This window comes from Tenrec ecaudatus, chromosome 6 (assembly GCF_050624435.1).
Source record: "Tenrec ecaudatus isolate mTenEca1 chromosome 6, mTenEca1.hap1, whole genome shotgun sequence".
In the NCBI taxonomy this organism is placed as follows: Eukaryota; Metazoa; Chordata; class Mammalia; order Afrosoricida; family Tenrecidae; genus Tenrec; species Tenrec ecaudatus.
This window is the reverse complement of record NC_134535.1, coordinates 43,831,737-43,852,628: the sequence shown is the minus strand read 5'-3', so window position 1 is coordinate 43,852,628 and position 20,892 is coordinate 43,831,737. Positions and strand designations below refer to the sequence as shown.

The following is a 20,892-nucleotide window of genomic DNA, read 5'->3' as shown; positions in this document are numbered from 1 at the left end:
CTCACTCTATGTGGCAACCAATTTCTTCCTTTCTCTCTCTATCTTGAATCTCTGATGTCTCTGAGGTATGCTGGCATAAAAGTAGCATAGAATGCTTACAAGAGTTCCCATGTACTCTTTGCCAAGATGTTTCAGAGGTGAATATTTAACATAACCCCAATTCAATTACCAAAATTAGGAATTTTTTGGTACAGTACTATGATGTTATACAATTTATTCAAATCTTGCCAATTGTCTATTAAAGTCCTATTTTTACTGATATTCAATTCTGCATCCATGTGACATTTGCTAATTACTTTTTTCTTAGTAACTTTAAGGTCGAAACAAGTTTTCAATTTTTCCTTGTAATTCAAGAACTGGAAACTTTAAGGAGCTAAAAATAAACAAAAAGAAAAATATAGATAAAACAAACTCACTGCCACACTCTGACTCATAGCAATCCTATGAGAGACAAGGTACAATTACCTGTGTTTGTTTTCAAGACTGTAATTTTTCTTTTATTAACATTTTATTGGGATATTTTATGGAGGTTATAATATTCCATATTTCAAATAAATTGAGCATAATTATACAATTGCTTCTACAATCAGTTTCAAACATTTTTTGAGTCCCAAAACATTTTTTTTCTTCTTGAACTCTTTGATATCAGCTCCCTTTTATTCCTTCCTTCCCCCATTCTTCCCTCCAGAATCCTTATTGTTATTGTTAAATATCATTATATATATCCATATATAAAATACATATATTTTCATATCTAAAATATTTATAAATACATGTATATATTTCTTATAGCCATATGTTACCCCATCAGATATATCCATTCAGCTACAATACTGGTATTAGCTCTCCTCAAATGGGGTTATACAGTGATCATTGCTATTAGTTCCTCTTTCACCCCGCCCCCTTCCCGGATCTCAGGGAATCATTACTCCCATTGCTGTTTCTGAAGGGTCATCCATCCTGGCATTCCAGCACTGAATGATCTTAATTATACAAATGAACATACGTAGGTTTAACAATATTGATGAGGGAAAACAGAAGCCTTAATAGTAAGTGGGGGAAAGATTAAAGAACCAGAGGATAGTTATGTTTTTCATCAGTGCTGTATCTCATCCTGGATATATCATTCTTTCTGTGTGGCCCTTCTGAGAGGGACTGACCAATTATCTTACAGGTGGGTTTAGGGTCTCCACTGCATACATACCCCTTTATATCACTTTGGTTACTTGTTTCTGAACTTCTGATACCTCTTTCCATTGACACCTCATGACCACACAGGCTGGTGTGCTTCTTCCATTTGGGTGTTGTTGCTTCCCTGCTAGATTGTTGCATGTTTAACTACAAGCCTTTAATACCCCAGAAACTATATCTTTTAATAGCAGGACAATCAGCTGTCTTCACCACATTTGCTTATGCACCCATTTTGTCTTCAGTGACCATGTGGGGCAGGTGTCCCACAGTGCCACATTATTAGAACAGAGCATTCTTATACTTAGGTAAGATTTTAGTAGAGACCCAAAGTCCATCTGCTTTCTTATATTGTGTGTGTGCGCGCGCGTATGTGTGTATATATATATACAAATAAACCTCTAATTATATATTTATATGTCTGTATGTGTTAGTCCAGGTAGACTACAGAAACAAATTCAAAGACACTCCTAGGTGTAAGCCAAGAACTGCTCTTGTAGACAAGAGCAGTTGAAAATTGAGAAAACATCCCAGTCCAGTCCAGAGCAAGTCCATAAGTCTGGTATTAGCCCACATGTCTGATACCAGTCTATAAAATTCTCTTCAGACTCATGACAAACATGCAATGATGCTGAATACAGGAACATCACAGGCCAGTGGGTGGGACGTCTTGTGGGTCCAGTGGCGTTGTAAGCATCTCAGTTGCTGGCAGGGGTCTCCACATGGCTTCTCCTGCTCCCAGGGCTGCATCTTGTTAGGTCCATGTGTCTTCTCCTCAGAAATGTCTTGCAGGGAGTGAACAGAGAGATAGTGTCTCCTGCCTCCAAGCAGGAAATACAGGAGTTCCCAGAATCTTCAGAAGAAGGCCATGCCCACAAAGAGGCCTCATTGGCTCTGACGTGAATGACAACCTAGACTCCACCCCTTCACCCTTAATCCTCTCAAGTCCCAAACTGACACCAGATTATGTAACTACCACACTATATTTATACCTATATATGTCTTTTTGGCACCTCATCTGAACTGGTTGGGGTTACTCACTATGGGCCACACGGAAAGTCTAAAGGTATAATAAAGAGCAATGGGAATTTTAAGATGCGGGCTTTTCAGACACAAACTCTGAGCATTAAAAGGGTACATGTGTTGTTACATATGTGCATCGGGGATATGGAACCTTGAAAGAAAAGGGGATTGGGGTGAGGCAAAATAACAGTCCCTGCTCGCTATTTAACAGAGATATTCATCTACTCTGGGTCAGGCTACCAGTTAGACTTGTAGACTTGGAACTATTTATATGGTCTCTCTCTCTCTCCCTCTCCCCCTCCCCCTCCCCCTCCCCCTCCCTCTCCCTCTCCCTCTCCCTCCCCCTCCCCCTCCCCCTCCCTCTCCCTCTCCCTCTCCCTCTCCCTCTCCCTCTCTCTCCTGCGTGCATTCACTCGCTGGTATCTATATAAGATAAGAAGTTAAGAAATCCCATGGAAACAATGATGGAACTGGTGGTTCTGCGGGCCACGGGAGGGAATAAGGTGCGGGGAGGTGAATAGTGAGCCAATAAGACAGACACAGGGGAACAGCAAGGGTTATCAAATTGATAGTGAGGAGGCTATAGGGCTCCTGTTCATGTTTGACCAATCAAAAGTGTCTGAGAGGAATTACTGAGAGGTGAACAGTTGGGAAACATGATAGTAGAGTAGGAGGAAAGAAAAAAAGAAAAAGAGGAAGAAGAAGGTAGTAAAATTTATATATATATATATATATATAACTGTCATTTATGTGGGAGTAGAAAGTCCCCTTTTCTTCCTGCAGCGCAGCCGGTGGTTTCAGCTTCCAGCCTTGTGGTTGGTGGCTGGTCAAAACCACACAGGGTCAGCCCCGACAATACACTGTGTGAAACAGCCTGTGCTTTGTTTTCCTGAGGCGCCCTGGTGGTGTGTGGGTTTGACTGGACTGCTTGCTACAGGTTAAGAGTAAACCCACTACCCACTAGCAGCTGCCATGGGGGGAACAGGTAAGGCTGTCTGCTTCTGTCAAATGTTACAGCCTTAGAAACCTAGGGCAGAGGACTCCAGCTCCAGGTGATGCTGGTGCAAATAGTGTCTGCTACAGAGGATTGTACTAAATCATTTAAAAAATACAAAGCACAACCTCTCAGTTGTTGTGTCAAAATCAGCTTGATAATTTTAATGTGTTGCCTAAAATTTTAAAATATGAAGGCTAGTATCATATACCCAACTCTAAGAGTTAAATTTGATCCTATGGGTTTGTGTGTTACCCATGGGACACATAAATGAGAACTATTTTGACTTCAAATATCATAATGGAACAAACTCTGGAGGTGCGCCCACGGGCCTGAGTTGTCATTATGGGGGTTTTACCGTGACAGGAAACTACAAGTTTGGTCCCTGCATTTTCCACAGGTGCCACGGTGCTTCTCACGGGCACGTGGGGTCTGCTGAGTGCGCTGGGCAAGTCAGGAACGGAGCTGTTTGTGGGCTGTGGAAGTTCAGTCTACTGTCCCCTCAGTTTCGAGCGCATGCAAGATGGTTTTCATTCACCATGGGGGGTTATCCAAAGAAGCCTTTGAGTTCAAACCTTCGATTGTCTACAGGACAGCTATCCACATTTACCGCTAAGAACCCAGATGTCAAACATTCAGAACTGACTTTTAAAAATTGCCCAGATATGGAGGAAACTTCCTGATTCAGAGAAAAAAGATGCTTACAAGACTGACTGGCAGACATACAAAGAAGAGATAAATAGAATTCAAGGACAGTTAACTCCAACTCAGACTAGATCTATGGAAAAAGAAAGTGTGCAAATACATTTAAAAAGAAAAGCATTGATAAAAAAGAGAAAATTAGCAATACTTGGAAAACAAAAAAGACATTGCACAGCTTACAACATTTTTATAGCTGACTGCATCTAAGAAGCTAAGGGTGTTTCATGACAAGCAGCTGAAGACTAAATGAAAACTGAAAAAAATCTCTAATTCTCAAAAGCAAGTATATATTCAACTTTCTAAGGACGATAAAATTCATTATGATAATGATATCAAATCATCGGAAGCACAAGTGATTGAAGTTGGAAGAAATGATCTTATGTGTCCCAAAGTGAAGCACTGAAGAAAGATGATACTGAGCAGTGCAAGTTCCTGAACATCAAGTCCAAGATGGGGGCGTGCTCATGAGATCACGGAGAGCCTCAAGAAAACACTAGGTCTCAATGCTTGAAGCCATTGATAAAATTAAAAGGAAAAAGGTGACAAACATTTTATACAATTCCTTTTCCTTCAAGCTCATGGACTTTTGCCAATTTAATATGTATTATTTTGATACCTTTTTGTAACTCACACAGATGTAAGTTCATTCTAAATGTAATTTCTGTTTGAGAACTACTGAGGCACAAAATGAATTCATGCAAATGAATCATTTACCTTCACCAAGGTGAATCTGACTGAACTTTTTATACTGCCTAAGGACTTTGGAAAGATTTTTCTTGATTCTTTATATTATGGAAGCAGGAATTTGCCTTTGAAAATTGTTCTAAATTATAGGGACCACAATGTTCTATAATGTAATTATATATTATTTTTAAAAGAAAAACAAACAGCACTAATATAGGTAACTTTTAATTCCTAGGTAGGATTCTTGCTGTATTCAGCGTTGGTATAGCTATACATAAAAGTGATTTCTGGTTTTAGTTGCATTGTTTATAAAAGGGACTGAGAATTTTATAAACTTTCCTCATTGTCTTTTTATTTTAATAAAGCCAAAGCAAAAACAATGTTATGTATAAAATCTATGCACATTATTTTATTTGCATCAATAAATTATGCATAGAATATCATTTTAATATTTGGTTAATTGTGACATGTTTTCAAATGAAAGCTTGGTTTTTACAGTTTTTTTTAAATGTTAACTACCCACAGCGATCAAGTCAATTTCAACACATAGCAATCCTATAGGACAAAGTACACTTGCTCTATAGAGCCTCAGGCTTTAAATCACTATGGCAACAAACTGCCCGCCTCTTCTCTCATGTGGAGCAGCTGGTGTCTGCAAACCCCCAGCCTTGGGTTTAGCAGCCCATAGTTTAACTCACTGCTTCCTAACCCCGGGTGCCTCCTACTCCTTCACCTACAGAATTGTATTTTTTTTTCTTAAGTTATATTTTCTTCTCATGTGGTTATATTTGTCAAAAAAGTAGAAATTATGCCTCATGTAAGTTTTAAAATGAAAGAGTTAGAAAACAAGTCTCCAAAGTCTTTAGACCATGATCAACCTGTGCTTTCTAACCATCTTGCATCGCATATAAAGACCGGCGGAAACGCATTGCTTGCTGTGGCCGGTGGAACGAGTGTCCTCTGTAGGCCAAACCAGTCCACTGCCTGATTGTCATGGCCTGGGAGCTAGCAATAGTTTTAACATGGGTAAAGACTTAAAATATACATAATTCATGACTCATGACAATCATTAGTCAATGTTCTTAAGTAACTTTTATGGGAGCACAAAAATAAAATATTATAATGATGTTCAAATTCAACCAGTGATTTCAAACGTTTCACATATTTTATTTCTTTTAAAATACAGTTGACCAAGAGTCTCAAAATTCTGTTGCAATAATGAATTATGAATGGTGGTCATTACTCTTTGATTTCTGTTAAAAGGTAAAAGTTACATTTGTGAGACTGTAAAGATGAAACTTTTGTAATAAGAGAACTCTATTTTTAAAGCCTGAAATATTCTCCTAAATATAGCCACAATTCTGTTTTAAAACAAGTTATTAAAACAGTCAATATTATTCTCTTCTGATCAGAAAATACTTTTTAAATACTGCTGATTAACATGTTTCTAGAACATGATAGGAATTATTAATATAATTGTAAAATTAATTAATGCTTCACACCCTCTCCTCTCCTGAGTCAGTTTGGCAAATGAACTGTTTTTCTCTTGAAATTTATTTTTTCAAGAAATGATTTACTCTTAGATCGCTCATATGTTTATTTCCATTAGAAATAACACCCAAAACAAAAAACCAGCTGACTTGAAATCAACTTAAATGCTTTAAAATTACACTTACATATGGGACGGGGGGAGTGAGGAACTGATACCAGGAGCCAAAACGGAAAGCGAGTTTTGAGAAAGATGAGGGCAACAACTGTATAAGTGTGCTTTACACACTTGATGTATCTGTGGATTGTGATAAGAGTTGTATGAGCCCCCAATAAAATGATTTTTAAAATACAGTTACATGTAGCATGAAAAATCTTTCTGGTTTACTTTACTAACTTGTAAGGTTTTTGTTGGTGGTGGTGTGGTTGTCTTTCAAAATTCCATTTATTTTACCTGATTAAAAAAAAATAAGTTAACTTAAGTCTGATTTCCTCACTTTCTTTGAAAATAAAGGCATGTATTGCTACTCGGGTTCCAGTTCATATATCCAAAGGTTGTTTTTTGTCCAAAAAAAAAAACACCCAAAAAACCGTGGATAGCTCAGACGAGTTCTCTCAGCTACACACATGAATTAGTCTCATGAAGATGTCTTGAGGGAAAAAAAGGGAACTTTTTGTGTTATGGAAAAATTATTTGAGATCAGAGCTGACGTTTTTAACTGAACTCAATTGAACATATTCCTAACTCTCTAAAGCTTTGCAACAAGTTTACAGAGATGCTGCCTGCCCCACATACAACAACTATTGGATGAATCAGGTGTTTTAAGGAAAGTTGGGAAATGTTCAAGGGAGCCAAAAATAAGCCATCCATAATCCTTGACTAAAGAAGCTACAGCTGAAGTCCAGACACTGATGGAAGAAAATCACAGAATTAGCATCGACGCAATAATTATTGAAGTTGAGATCTCACATGGTTTAACATTTTTGATGTAAGAACACATCTTAAAAAAAAAGAAAACATCTTTGCCTTAAGAAGCTTGTAGCTCCACGAGTGCCAAAAGAGTTGTGTGAAGATAGGCCAGCTCAAAGAACAACCGTATATACTTGTGTATAAGCCGAGTTTTCTCAGCCCCCCAAAAATGTGCTGAAAAACGGGTTCAGCTTATACATGGGTCAGTGGTACCCCAGCGAGGTGTAACATCTCTCAGGTGATTGCCATTCCTCTGCTGTTCATTCAAAGCCCCGCTGACACTGCAGGGCTTTGAATGTTTGTTTACTCACATCTAACCAATCAGAGCCATCCTATGATGTGGATGGCTCCAATTCACAGAAGCACCCCTTAGTGATTCACTTATGCCAGCAGTTGAACTGGTAAGGATGTGTCTGTGGCTGTGCTCTGTCTCTCCCCTCTGGTCTCTGTGTTAATTCACATCCTGAATTTCCCACCTAGTTTTTCTGGTTTCCCAGGTAATAATTAGGTACCTCAGGTTATACTCGGGTCGGCTTATATTTGAGTATATACAGTAATCTTTCTCTGTCTTCTAAGCAAGATCAAATTAATGAAGGAATGGTAACAGGGTGATTCTTGGATTTACCAATAGAATAAAAAGAGCAGGTCCCTCAGAATAGTGGCTTCTGAGATGTTTGGGGCATTTAAATTCAAGGTCCACATCTTGCAGGGAAGCAACAAAGCCCACCAGCCTGTGTGATCACAAGGTGTCAACAGGATTAGGTATCAGGCATTAAAAGACTCAAAACAATTATATCAATGTGAATGAAATGGGTTGGAGTGGAGATCCAAAGTGCATCTGTAGACAATTAGACATCCCTCACAGAAGGGTCCCAGGAAGGGATGAGCCAACCAGGGTGCAGTAGAGTACAGATAAAGCACACATCATTCCTCTAGTTCTTTAATGCTTCCTCCACCGTCCCCACTACCTTACAAATCTGGCTAGACTGGAACATATACATTGGTACAGATAAGCACTTTTGACACATGGAATCCAGGACCGATAAACCCCTCAGGAACAATAATGGGAGTAGTGATACCAGGAGAGTAGGGACAAGGTGGGGGGAGAAGTAGGAGAAAGGAGGGACTGATTGCAATGATGGACATAAAACCTTCCCCATCCCCCCTCAAGGAGAATGAACAACAGAAATATGGGTAAAGGGAGACAGCGGATGTTGTAAGATATGAAAATAATAATTTATAATTTGTCAAGGGTTCATGGGGGTGGGAGAGGGAAGGGAAAAAAGAGGAGCTGATACCAAGGGCTCAAGTAGAAAAAATATTTGAAAATGATCATGGCAACATATGTACAACTGTGTTTGCTACCATTGATTTATGAATTGTTATAAGAGTTGTAACAGCCCCCAATAAAATGAAGAATAATACAAATAATATTAAATAAATAAAGTCAAGGCCGAGAGATTAGCTCAGACGGCTGGTGTGAGATGCCTTCAGGTTTACATGGACTCATAGCAACTCTGTAGAACAGAAAGAAAAATCCACTTGTTTTGTGCCACCATCACATTTTTGAGGTCCTAGTCTGTTGTTGCAGCTACTGTGCCAATCTACCTGGTTTAGGTCTTCTGCTTTCTCACCGTCCTTCTTAGTTACCAAGCAAGGTGTTATTGCTCTCCCCGTGGATGTCAACACGGGCGTGGTGTCGCTCAGAGAGCATCAGGTTATCCGGGAAGTGAAGAGCGATGGAAACAGCTCTCTCATAAATGGATAGCCCTAGATGGAGGATATGTTGAGAAACAAGAGCTTTACAGTTTGATACTTTTGTTTAACTACTTGTAGCCATGTTCTTATTCTTTTGACATCCCTCATATTATTTGCCCTTTCCTTACTGTATGAATACAGGCAAGCGGTACTGTCTCTTGTTCCTATTACAAATTTCAAATGTGTCTCTTTCCTTTTTTAAAGCCCTAATCTAATTTTGACCTCGGTGACCATTTTTCTTTCCAATGCAGAAAACTTCTAACTAGTTTTCTTGTGTATATTTTTCATTAGCTCAATCCTTTATGCACATTGTATATCAGTCATTATGAGCTAACAGTAATTCTGATTTTATCCTTGCTTTCCTTAACATTTAAATAATTAGTTGTCCACCAAACTGACAACCATCTCTCTAAATTAGTATTTGAGTATTTCACACAGTAAGATATCAAACTCTTTATACAACTATATCCACCACTTCTCTCTGGTAGCTTCCATATGCTTGAACAAAACGAGCACCATCCGAATGTACATACATTTGTTTTCTCCATCTGTAGTTTTCAGTGAGGGAGGAATATTAAGTGTGCCATGGACTACTAAAGAATGAGCACATCTGTACTGGAAGTAGTCAGGGGAGGGTACCAAGTCATGGTCTCATGTACTTTTGGGCATATTTGGAGCTAACAGGAATACATACACTTGTCTTATGGGATGCTTTCAAAAATAAACAGTTTCTAAGGGGATCTACTGAATATTGCATTTTCAATTGATGAACATAAATTATCATACCATTTATTTAAGCAATTTAGATGTTCTATCCATAATGCCAGGTAGTTGTTTTGTGTTTTAATTTCAATTTTATATTTTTAGTTAGATATATTCTTATGTATTTAGTATTTCTGACAGAAAGCTAAATTAGTATATAGAAGTACAGTTGGTATGGATTGTGATAAGAGTTGTATGAGCCCCTAATAAAATGACGAAAGAAAGAAGTTCAGTTGGCCCTTGAAAAACATGAGTGTTAGATTACTGAGAGTACTTCCCACCACACAATTGAATTCTTCATATCACTTTTGACTCTCTGAACTTGTCTACCAACAGCCTACTGTTGACAGAATGCCGTACTGACAACTAAACAGTTAACAGTTATTTTGCATGTTATGTGTAGCATATACTGCACACACACAAAGGCAGCATTTTCCATACAAGATAAAAAGTTATCCCCCAAGTACAAAGTCTTATGCCTGCTAGCATATCTGCAGTGGGAGCTTCACAAGCGTGTTTTGCTGTATTATAGTGGCCTTCCCCTTGAACTCACTTATCTTCAAATGGAAGTCAACTACACTGTAGGTATCCAACCTTATTGCATTTATGAAGCAATCCAACTTTCCCAGCATTACTAGTGGCTCTTCATATGGGTCTCATAGTATTATTTAATATTTACCATATTGCACTAAACATGATGAAGAATGGGCAAGAACCATAAAGGATCAGTTTTTTACTACCATGCACAATTTATTGGAGAGATGGACTGCTCACATAGAGATAATTAGCTAATTAGCATCACATGGTTGTGCGTGTGTGTATATAAGTGGATTTCTGCAATTGAAACCCATGTTGTTCAAGGATTACATTTATTTTTGTATATTGATCCAGTCTTCAATTACTTGTTACCAGTATTTGCTATCTTTATCTTCCAACTCTCGTGGAGATTTTAAATCATGTTATGAACAATAGAAGCAGTCTTCTTTCTTTTTTCAATTATTATGACAATTAATTGTTTGTGAGCGTTCTTATTTTTTTACTTATTCAGGAGCTTTGCATCTTTACTCAAGGAAAGATTAGACCTATATTTTTTAAATAATTTTCTCCTTTGAGGTTTTATATGTTGAGTTGTATATGAGTTTATGTTGGCCTCATATGTTGTTTTTTTGTGTGTGAAATACCTCCTCCATCATTGTTTTTCGAAATAATTTAAGTTTGAGCTTACTTGTTTCTTAAAAGGTTGTCTCAAGATATACTTTCTAGGGGAAAGTTCGTTTAACTTTGATAGTCTCTGAACTGCTATCCCTTTCTCCAAACCATATGAATGAAGGAAGTTCGGCTTAATAATTTAACACTCAAATGTTGCTACACACTCTGAGTAGCACTTGGGGTTGGCAAACAAATTGAGAGGAAATTGTATGAATAATTTTGAGCTCATTTCTTTTCTTTCTTTCTTTTTTTAAATGAACTTATTTGTTGTTAGGAGAGAGTACTCCCTGGAAAGGACATTGTTTTTGGTAGAGGGGCAGCAAAAAAGAAAGGCCCTCAAGATGGATTGACACAGTGGCTACAACAGTGGCCCCCGACACTGGCACCATTGTGAAGGTGGCACAGGACGGGTGGTGGTTCCCTCTGTTGTAACTTGGGGTGTGTGTGGGGGTGATAAGTTAGAACCGCTGGATGGCACCAAATGAAACAGACATTCCTGAACTCTAGTTTCTGTCTCTTCATCCCCGGAAATTTCTGCAAGGAGGCCTCCGCTTTCTCCTTTGTTTCTCTTGCCTGTTAACACAATTGGGGAGTGTTCTAGGAGAACATGTCGGGGCAAGTATAGAGTCTATGTCATCAGGAGTCTTTACAATCTAAGATGGCAGTCCCAAAAGTTCGGGCTTTTTTGATTAATCTGGAGTACTTTCAATTCATTTGTAATCCACTGTTTATTATAGATATTCTTAGTAGGATCCTAACTCATGCAAGTTATTCTATCATGGCCAAGAGGAATGAAACATTTAGAAAGAAAATTTCCAGTTGTCCAAGATTGTTATAAGTGGGATAGTGAAATAAAGTATAGTAGATAAAATAAATAAAGTCCTTGGTTCCCAGACTTTACACTTTGCATGAGTTGTTAATGGATAAGTATATAAATGAATAAATAAAATAAATATACAATTTCCTATAATATATTGAAATTAGTATAAAATAATGAAAATTTGTGGGCTAGATTACATCAGTTGGTGTTGAAATTGATTGAGTAATCGGGAATTTAAGGTATAACTTTTAACTGGAATTAAAATTAAATGTGGGAATAAGCCATGTTGTTATTGTTGTTGTTAGGTGCCATCAAGTTAGTTCCAACTCATAACAACCCTGTATGCCATGGAACAAAACATTCCCAGTCCTGCATCATTCTCACAATTATGGACATGCCTGAGCTTATCACTACAGCTGCCTTGCTAATCCACATTGGCAAAAGTAATCCTCTTTTTCCCTGCCCTTCTGCCTTATCGAGTATGATGCTCTTTTCCAGGACTGATTTCTCTGAATAACAAGTCTAAAGTACTTAATTAAGATTAAGTCTCACCATCCTTTCTTCTAAGGAGCATTCTGGCTATACTTCTGCCAAGACAGATTTGTTTATTCTCTTGGTAGTCCACAGTATGTTCAATATTTAGCACCTTAACTCAAATGTGTTGTTTCTTCGTCACTCTTCCTTATTCAGTGTTCAGCTCTCACATGCATATGAAGTGGTGCACCTTAGTCCTCAAAGTAACAGCCTTGGTTGCCAACACTTTAAGAGGTCATGTAGCAGATTTGCCCAAGACAATGGGACCTTTGCTCTCTGGACTACTACTTCTGTCAGTCTTGATTGTGGATCCAAGCAAGATTCACTCGTGATCACTTAAATCCTTTCTCCGCCCCTTATGATGTGGCCAATTGGCTCTGTTGTAAGGGTTTGGGTTTCCTTCACCTGGAGTGGTGATCCATACTGAAGCCTGCAGGCTTCATCAAAAAGTGCTCCAAGTCCTTCTCAGGTTCATATCTAGTAATTCATTGCATCACATTTAGATGATGAATGTAGTTTGTATTTCCCTTTTGTATTGAGTTCTTACTTCTGTTCTGGATTTTTAGGTGTGTCATAATATAATTACATAATACCCATTCAAACTTAATTCTACCTTTATATACAAAACATTACTCAGCGCTTAGGACGCGGTGGACACTGTGCTTGGTGCTAGAGTAGGCATACAGACAAATAGAGCATGGCCTCATGCTTAGAAGACAGCATGACCATATCCGGATAATTATGCTTACAATGTTTAATTGCTATAAAAGCAGCAAATGTAAAATTATCTAGATAAATTAGTCTTCTCCATAATCTGCAACTCTATTGTTTGTTTGTTTTTCTAATGCAGTAATAAGCACTTTTACTCATTCTTCCCAACTTCACTTCAACGTCCTAGATCAATCAACATGAAATTTCTCCTTAGATATAATTGGTTACTTTCTGAAATTACGTTAAATTTAAAAAACTTTTAAGCAAGAAGGTACTTAAAACCAAGATTGTTTAAAAGTATAATTCAGGCTACATAAGAATTAATGATTACGTGTCAAATATTATGAAGGACCTGAGATTTTACCTTGCACGTAAGCCCGTAAGTTAGGCTACCTCACTGTTGTGGGCACTAGTAAAAAGACACTGGAGTCAGAGACAAATGAATGCTTACTTAGCACAATAGGTACTTTATGTTCACATTGGCTTCCCTTGCCCAGCAAGCTTCACAGATGGCTCAGGGTATGCTGTGTACACGATGGCGTGTGTGATATCCAAGGCTCCCCAAGCCATAACTTAGAAATAGCTCCTAGTAATCTTTCCCACACTGTGAGCGAGAGGGAAGAAGTATTGTTATGCTGAACAATAGACATTTGCCTAATGGAAAACACCAACACTGTCTATTGTAGTCAGTTAGCCATGTGAGTATCCTGGAAAATGCAGTTCAAAACTAAACCTCGCACAAATCATGCAGAAATGTGAGAGACTGATGGACAATTATCTTCTACCATATACACCCCTTGCTTCCACATGGGGAAATTTTCCATAAGCGCCTCACTCCAATGGCCTGCAAGCATATCTGTAGCTATCCTGTGGTCTCAAACAGTTCTCACCATTGAGTTGAGGCTTCCTGGGATGGCTTCCAGGGCCAAGGTGGTATTCCTTAAACACCTGCTGATCTCTAAAGCCTCTGACACTTTCTGAGTAGCATTTGGAATGACTGAGAATGGAGTTAAAGAAGATACCCCAGAATGTGTCTTAAGTAAGGCATAGGATCTGTAGCCATCCCTTCTGTCTAAATGACATTTGAATAAGGTTAAGAGAAATGGTCATCAAATTATTGTCAGAGCCATATAGTAAGGAATGATAGACCAGAAGCAAGATAATTTAAAGTGCTTGTAGCAGTCTGAGAAGGCTGCAAAGGGGGCTGTTCGCTGCGAAGGAAGGATTCAGACAGTTTACCAGCGTTTCCTTCCCTGCATTCATAAGAGATCTAATGTGTTCCCCTACTAAGTAATGAGCTGATTTTTCCCCTCTATCCCAACAAAATGAGATCACTAGGGATTCATTAAATGTATTAGAGGAAATAAATTTACATATATGCATATATCATGACCACCAGTTATTAGGACAGAATCCTGACCAAACACATCTATTTAACACGTCACCCCTTTTATCCTAAGCACTGCATAGGAAGTACACATGAAGGGATCATTCCTTTCTGCGGGCAGCCACATTCAGTGATTGTGTTAGGCTGGGTTGATTAGAGAGGCAGTGACACATGTAGATGTGAGAGCTTTATATCAAGAAGTAATTATATATCAAGCAAACATCTCAAGCCAGTCTAGATCAAGCCCATAAGTTCGATACTAGTCCCTCCTCAGTCTCACACATCCACCTAAAATGATGAAGAATGCAGGAAGATCAAAGGTCGGTGGGTACAAAGTCTTGTGGATCCAGTAGCTGTGGAAACATCACAGGCTTCTCAGGTCTCAGAGTCATTTGCCAGCAAGAAAATGAAGCAGAGGGGGTGGGGCCTCCAGAGAGCCAAACGAGTCATCAAGCTGCAACCTGATTGACAGGGTCAACACACCCATATCGTCTTACAGGTGCCAGGTTGGCACAAAAACCTATCACAGTCAACCCCTTGTCAACTTGGCACTTGTTCACAATTCTCTAGTCATATATAATTTTTAAAACAAGAACAATAGTAAAATTATATTTGTGCCTAACAAGATAAAACTAAAATGCCTACAATCAAACTGTGCCAGCCTCATTCCTGTAAGTGAACCAAGCAAAATTGTTCTGTACGTGTGCAAAATGTAATATTCTATAAGTGAACAAAAATCAATATTCTATAAGTGTACAAAACGTTATATTCTACAAGTGAACAAAATGTCATTCTATAAGTGAACAAAATGCAATATTCTATAAGTGAACAAAACAAGAATATTCTATGCCTAGCAACAGCAGTTATGTGAACAACCAAGTCACAATCCTATCTAAATATTCTGGCACCAATGAAAGTTTGTAAGAGAGCCACTTCATGGCTTTCTCCCCACAGTTTTGGGTATTCAGTTTCTATACTACTTAGTTATATCAACCCCGGGCTCTGAGGAGACAGGCATGTTCTTTGATGTAAAGAATCTTCATTCCAGTTGGAACCTTGTGATTCCGTACCCATAGCAAAGTTAAATCAGGATAAGCTGTCCATAAAGTCAGGAGCAATATGCACCAAGTTACAGGCTTATTAACAATCTTAATTTCATCTGCTGGGGGTCTGGACAGCTTGATTTGGCCATCTCACTTCGCCTCACCTGGGTGGCCTGTGGCCACCTCGCCTTTTGACCATGGGCCCTGTCACTATGGGACCTGTCACTATGGGCCCTGTCAACTATCCCATTAATATGCCTTTGACCTCTGACTGCATCGAGCTTTTTGTCAGCCCATTTGGCCTCAGAGATACTGAAGGGGTGATTTCACCCTCTGAACTCAAAATTTACATTTATCATTTTCGTTTTCTCCATTTTAAACAGAAATAACCAAAGAAAAGAATCAAAACTTTAACTTCCTATGTTCTTTCCGGAAAACAATCCAGTAAACTACATGGCCATAGCTGACCTCCAGCTAGCCAAAGAAGAAAAACTGTGATGAGACAGAGATCAGAAAAGCCTCCACTTTCCATCTTCATGATTTGTTTTTCTAGTACCCCACTTCCATGGTACCCTAATGTGTGAGGCCACATGGCTAGAGAAACAAATCCAGTGACACTCATATATGTGTAAGAGAGAACTATATATCCAGAAGTAATTACATACCAAACAACCATCCTAGCCCAGTTGAGATCAAGCCTATAAGTCTGATAATGGTCCACAGGTCATCTTCAGACTCAAGCCACCACATGCAATGATTCAGAATGCAGGAAGATCTCAGGCAAGTGGGTGCAAAACCTTGTGGATCCACTAAAGGTGGAAGTGTCACAGGGCTCTCAGGTCTCAGAGCAGCTTACCAGCAGGAAAGTCAAAGCACAAAGCGAAGGACTGGCCTCCAGATAGCCATTTATCTCGGTTGTGTCTCCAAAGGCAGTGATAAAGCTGTGGCCTGATGGACGTCTTTTACAGATGCCAGGTTGACACATAAAACCCTAACTATACAGTGACCAATTTCATTACCAACATTTCTGGACAAATGAGGGATGTAAATTCAATTATTATCTCATTTTGGGTCCTTTTTGGAGTAAAAAGTGCTTTAATGTGCTTCTGACACAAGCTATAGTATTTTCGGTCACTTCATATTCATGTGAAAGACAATGAATAAAAGAGAAAAAAGATAATTGATGTATTTGAATTATGGTGCTGGCAGAGAACACTGGATGTACCATGGATTGCCAGAAAAATAAACAAATATGTCTCAGAAGAGGTAAAGCCCAAAAGAGCCTTAGAAGGAAAATGGCAAGATATCATCTCATCTACTTTGGATATGTTACCAAGGAAGATCCAGTCCCTGGAAAAAGACATATGTGGTAGAGTAGAGAAAAAGGAAGATGATGGCTTCAAGGAGACGGATTGGCATAGAGACTGCAACAATGGGCTCCAAAAAGGCAGTGGTTGATTGTGAGGAGTTAAAAACAGGACCTTGGTGTTGTTGATGTATGTTATACATATAGTTGTCATAAACAACTCCATGCCATTTTAGGACCATAAGAATCATCAGCCTAAAAACAGTCCCGCTTGCTGACTATTAATGTAGAGCTGTAGTTTTACGCCCCAAGCCAGTTAATCAATTATCTTTAAAAATGTCAGCAAGGTTTTAAGATGGGACTGTATTTGGGGCAGGTAGAAGAACAATTGTGTGATGTGACCTCCTCCACCACTAGATAAAATTGTACATTTTTTAATGTCACAACTCTTACAAGCAAGAACAGCCTGTGAATCAAAAATACAAAACCAGGCTCCACCAGTGACTTGGTGCCCGCCGTTTTCACCAGGCAGGGGGCGCTTGGCATGGGGCTTCATGTCCAGAAGCGTTCTATCAGAAGCGGCGTTTGGTTTCCACTCTGTACATTCCCAAAGAGGGGGTGTTTTTGATCTGTTATCTATTGCCACATGCCAAACCAAACTCTTAGGCTATTGACAACGGCCCAAAAGTCCGTCAGATTCCATTTAGCTGAAAATTCCCCCAAACAGGTTCAGTTTGAGAAAAACTTGATTGGAATGAGGGCCCCGCTGAGTCTGTGATTTTGTGTCAAGGAGTGTAGAGAAGCGTGAAGTTTTCTCAAAGGAATCGCTGCTGTTGTTGTTTTGTTTTGTTTCAAGTAAAGCAGAGAAGCATTTAGACCAGGGCAGCTGTGTTTTGTTGTTGTTCGTTTTCCATTTGACAAATGAAACTGTTGGGACACCCCCCTCTTTAGTCAGTTATTTAGAGATAACCCACCTAAAGTGGAAATATCTATTTAAAGAGTCACGAGAGTTCAGTTACAAGCTGATAACTGGTGATCGTCAGTCCAAAACTCGATGGAAGTTTCCAGATGGATGCTCTCTTTCTTGTCAGTGACTCCATTGAATGAAATGAGCAGTAACCGTGGCTTATATTGATCGCATTGCCCATGAGGTTCAATCAGGTGTTGGGCCTCCTTCCTTCGTGAAGGGCTGCAGAGACAGCAGTTTTCTTTGACTGTCCATGTCCACAGCCTCGGTAACCCCGCAGGGGCTGCCCAGCATCGTAATCAACTCTGTATCGATTAACATGATGTCAAAATGGCCATGTTGTCATCCACCAGGGGTTCAAGTCATGTTCTCTTTAAATGTTCTTTGAGTTTGGAGAATAAAAGGATCTGGGATATATGGTGCACAGGATGAGGTTTCTTAAGCATATTCTTGTGATATTAAGCCCTTGATACTCTCAAAGAATGAGCAAGTTCATTGTGATGATAGAAAAATTATTTCAGTAAACTTGCCTGGCCTTTTTCTCACCAATGAAACTTTCAGTATTCTTAGAATTTTTACCTAACTCTCATTTTTCATCATTCAAGAAAATTTATCAAGAAAATCCCATGGAAAACAAAAATTAGTCTTCATATCTTCCTGAACTTCTCTGACTTAAATTTAACCGGCCAACAGTTCATCCTGCTCTCTGAATTGATTGGTGAATCTAAGAGTGCCTTTTGTTGCCATTCATTCAATTGATTGGCAAATCTAAGAGTGCCCTTTGTTGCCTTCCATTCCATAAAATAAACATCATTTGCTTTGATTTAACTTAAAAGACTGATAAAAAAGATCAGCTCCTTGAGCTAACAGGTTTTTTCTCTATACTTTTTTTCAGGGATTGTAAGGAAACTAAAATAATGATATTTTTGAGAGAACTTGTCTACAGCCATCAATTTTTTAAATCATTTTATTAGGGGCTCCTAATAATCCATATATACATACATACATCAATTGTGTAAAGCACATTTGTACATTCATTGCCCTCATCATTCTCAAAACATTTGCTCTCTATCTAAGCCTCTGGCATCAGGTCCTCAATTTTTTTCCCTCTCTCCCCGCTCCCTCCTCCCTCATAAACCCTCAATAATTTATAAATTATTATTTTGTCATGTCTTGCCCTGTCTGACGTCTCCCTTCACCCACTTTTCTGTTGCCCATCCCCCAGGGAGGAGGTCACATGTAGATCCATGTAATCGGTTCCCCCTTTCTAACCCATCCTCCTTCTTCCCTCCCAGTATCACCACTAACACCACTGGTCCTGAAGGGATTATCCACCTTGGATTCCCTGTGTTTCCAGTTCTTATCTGTACCACTATACATCCTCTGGTCTGCCCAGATTTGTAAGGTAGAATTAGGATCATGATAGTGGGGGAGGAGGAAGCATTTAGGAACTACAGGAAAGTTGTATGTTTCATTGTTGCTACATCGCACCCTGACTGGCTCATCTCCTCCCCAAGACCCTTCTGTAAGGGGATGTCCAGTGGCCTACAAATGGGCTTTGCATCTGCACTCCGTCCTTCCACCTTCATTCACTATAAGATTTTTTGTTCTTTGATGCCTGATAACTTTGACACCGCGTGATCACACAGGCTGGTGTGCTTCTTCCATGTGGGCTTTGTTGCTTCTCAGCTAGATGCTCACTTGTTTACTGTCAATCCTTTAAGACCCCAGATGCTATATCTTTTGATAGCTGGGCACCATTAGCTTTCTTCACCACATTTGCTTGTTCACCCGCTTTGTCTTCAGTGGTTGTGTGGGGAAGTTGAGCATCATAGAATGCCAATTTAAGAGAAGAAAGTATTCTTTCATTGAGGAATTACTTGAGTGGAGACCCAATGTCCTTCTGCTGCCTTAAATTTAAACCTATAAATATATGCACATAGATCTATTTCCCCATCCTCATATATAAATAGATTTGCATATGCACATGCCTTTATTTAGACCTCTATAAATGTCCTTTGCCTCCTAGCTCTTTCCTCTATTTCCTTTGACTTTCCTCTTGTTCCATATTAAGCTCAGTCTTCATTTGGGTTTCAGCAATTCCTCTTGGTTACATTACCCTGGATCATGCCCTACCAGGCCTGCTACACCCTCCTCACCACTAATTTGGATTATTTGTTGTTCCCTTGTCCCTGAGTTTGTTAACACCACTACCTTTACTCCCACCTCTCCCTCTCCCATGTCCCTCCAGAACTGTCAGTCCCATTGTTTTCTCCTCCAGATTGTTCATCCAGCCTATCTTATTTAGACAGACCTATGGAGATAATAACATGCACAAAAACAAGACAGAGCAAAATCAAGCAACCATATACAACAAAACAACAACAGCAAACCAATGACAAAAATAAAACAAAACTCAAGAAAGAAAAACTTGTTAGATCATGGGTTGTTTGTTGGCCTTTAGGAGTGTTTTCCAGTCCAGTCTGTTAGGGCACCATGCCCTGGCCCCAAAGTTCACCTTCAGCATTCCCTGGTGACCTCACTGCTCCGTTCCCTTGCTGTTCTGTTGCACCCCCTTAGTGCTTTGCCTCGGTGTGGCTGGATGAGTTTTGGTGTGATTCCCACACTGTGTCTCTGGTGTTGTCCCCTGTAGGGCTATGGGTCAGTGGGGGACGTCATGTTTCATAGTGGGGCTGGCCATGTGGTCTTCTCTGTGGACTGGCTGCTCTAATTGGGGTCATTGTCCTCAAGGCCTGGTGGGCCAGGATGTGCTCCACTCTCTCCTCCTCCCCCTTCATCTGCTCCTGTGTGCTCTGATCAGATATGTCCCTCTCCCAGAACTGCAGATTCAATGTTGTCCTTTGAAATAATTTCTTCTGGTGGGAGAGGCAGGTGTCCACATAGTAGCTGGGATTGGGGCTGGCCCCTCAGACCTCTCCACTGGTTCCCTACTCCACGCGGGCATGTTGCATTCACATCTTGGAGTCCTGGGTTGAAGTCTGGTCCCTCTTCTGCTGTGGAAACATAAACAATACTCTCCCCTTGGATGGGTTAGTGCCCTGTGCCCCTGCTTCCCATTTCTTTTTTATTATTTTTTCCTCTTTCCCCACCTCCTTTTTAGTTGTCTACCATGTGTAGCCCTGCATTTGATCTGGTCCCTGCCATATTACCTGGTCCTCACCCCAGTAATGTTTGTATACTGTAGCTTTTTCCCTATGCACCTTTTGCATTTTTTTTTAAGTTTACCTTAGCGGACTCATGTTGTACTTGTCCTTTTTTTGCTTGGCTTACGTTGCTTAGCATGATTTCCTCCAGTTCTTCCCACGCAGCGATGTGCTTCATACGT

General features: G+C 39.5%; 1 protein-coding gene and 1 pseudogene across 1 annotated transcript in view; both read left to right on the top strand.

Moving 5' to 3' along the window:
* LRRIQ1 (leucine rich repeats and IQ motif containing 1) overlaps positions 1-20,892 on the top strand; it is a 229,613-nt gene that overhangs the window by 98,693 nt on the left and 110,028 nt on the right. The window lies entirely within an intron of this gene.
* On the top strand, positions 3,184-4,375 carry LOC142450543 (transcription factor A, mitochondrial pseudogene; annotated as a pseudogene).